We start from the raw sequence: 2,218 nt of genomic DNA on the forward strand, positions 1-2,218 counted from the left end.
AAAAAAAAAAAAAAAAGAAGAAGCATGGTGCTGGCAGTGTCCAGGAGAAGGCAAAGCAACTGAGATTCTCACTTGCTGCTGGTCAGGACACAAAGTGGCACAACTCTGTGTGGGCAGTTTCTTGGGAGGTCAAACATATTCTCAGCACACTGCCCAGCAATCCCCCTCCTAAACATCTACCACAGAGGAATAAAAACTGGTGTCTACTGGAAAGCTCGTACACAAATTGTTATAGTGGCTTTATTCATAACTGTCAAAACCTGGAACCATCCCAGGACGCCCTTCAACAGGAGGGTTGCCAAACAAGGTGTGGTGGTCCCTATACCAACTGTACTCAGCAAAAAGGAGCAAATTGCCAACACATCAGAGGATTACGCTGAGTGGGAAAGCCAATCCCACAGGTTATACACCGTAAGTGTTCACTTAAATGCTATTTTCCAAAAGACAAAACTGTAGTGACATGGCTCGGCGCCTGTGGCTTAAGTGGCTAAGGCACCAGTCACATACACCTGAGCTGACGGGTTTGAATCCAGCCAGGGCCCGCCAAAACAATAATGACGGCTACAACCAAAAAATTGTCGGGCATTGTGGCAGGCGCCTGTGGTCCCAGCTACTTGGGAGGCTGAGGCAGAATTGCTTAAGCCCAGGAGTCGGAGGTTGCTGTGAGCTGTGATGCCACAGCACTCTATCCAGGGCTTGAGGCTCTGTCTCAAAAACAAAAACAAAAACAAAAAAGTCTAACTCTGTCACCCACTGGCAACAGTGGGTGTCAGGTGGAGAAGACATGACCACAAAAGGAGCAGGGAGACCTTTGGGGACAGAGCTGTTCTGTGTCCTGATTGCAGGGCAGTCACACTAATCTACAATTGTTAAAATTCATAGAGCTGTACACTTTAAAAATACGTATTTTGCCATTTGTAAATCTTTTACAAAAATCAAATTGTCAGCCTGCTATGGTGGCTTAGACCTGTAATCCCAGCACTCTGGGAGGCCGAGGCAGGTGGATCTCTTGAGCTCAGGAGTTTAAGACCAGTCTGAACAAGAGTGATACCCCATCTCTACTAAAAATAGAAAAACTAGCTGGGCATTGTGGCAGGCACCTATAGTCCCAGCTACTCAGGCAAGGGGATTGCTTGAGCCTAAGAGTTTGGGGTTGCTGTGAGGTATAACACCATAGCACTCTTGCCTGGGTGACAGTTAAACTCTTACTCAAAAAAAAAAAACTGGCAAAAAAGAAAAAAAAAACACTGCACCTGCACACATGACCCGCTGATCTTCAACACAGGTACCACAACCACTCAACAGGGTAAAGACAGTCTTTCCAAAATACAGTGCTGGGCCAGGCACAGTGGCTCACGCCTGTAATCCCAACACTTTAGAACCCAAGATGGGAGGATTCCATGAGGCCAAGAGTTCAAGACCAGCCTGGACAACACAGTTGGACTCCAGGCTTGGTGGCAAGAGCCTGTAGACTCATCTACTCAGGAAGCTAAAGTAGGAAGATAGCGCGAGCCCAGGAATTCAAGGCTATAGTGAACTGTGATTGCATCATTACATTCCAGAGCAAGACCTTTCCTCAAAAAAAAAAAAAAAAAAAAGGAAAGAAAAAAATATATATATATGGTGCTAGATAATTAGACATCCACATGCAAAAGAATAAAACTGAAGTCTGATATCACATACAAAAATTAATTCAAAATGAATCAAAAATGGAAACCTCAAAGCTAAAACTGCAAAATGCTTAAAGGACAACAGGAAAATCATGAGATTGAATTTGGTGGTAATTTCTGGGATGATACCAAAAGCACAAGTAATAAAAGAAAAATCAGATAATTTGGACTTCAAAGTTCAAAACTTTTGTGCATCAAAGGACACTATTAAAAGAGTGAAAACAATCCAGAGAACAGAAAAAAAAAACATTTACAAATCATATATCTTGTCAGAGATTAATTTCAGAATGTATAAAGAACCCCCCTTGGGCAGCGCCTATGGCTCAATGGGTAGGGAGCTTGTCCTATATACCAAGAGTGGCAGGTTCTAACCCAGCCCCAGCCAAACTGCAACAAAAAATAGCCAGGCATTGTGGTGAGCACCTGTAGTCCCAGCTACTCAGGAAGCTGAGGTAAGAGAATCGCCTAAGCCCAAGAGCTGGATGGAGGTTGCTGTGAGCTGTGATGTCACAGCACTCTACCTAGGGCAATAAAGTGAGACTCTGTCT

Source organism: Otolemur garnettii, unplaced genomic scaffold (assembly GCF_000181295.1).
Source record: "Otolemur garnettii isolate 467f Iridium unplaced genomic scaffold, OtoGar3 scaffold00023, whole genome shotgun sequence".
Classification (NCBI taxonomy): Eukaryota; Metazoa; Chordata; class Mammalia; order Primates; family Galagidae; genus Otolemur; species Otolemur garnettii.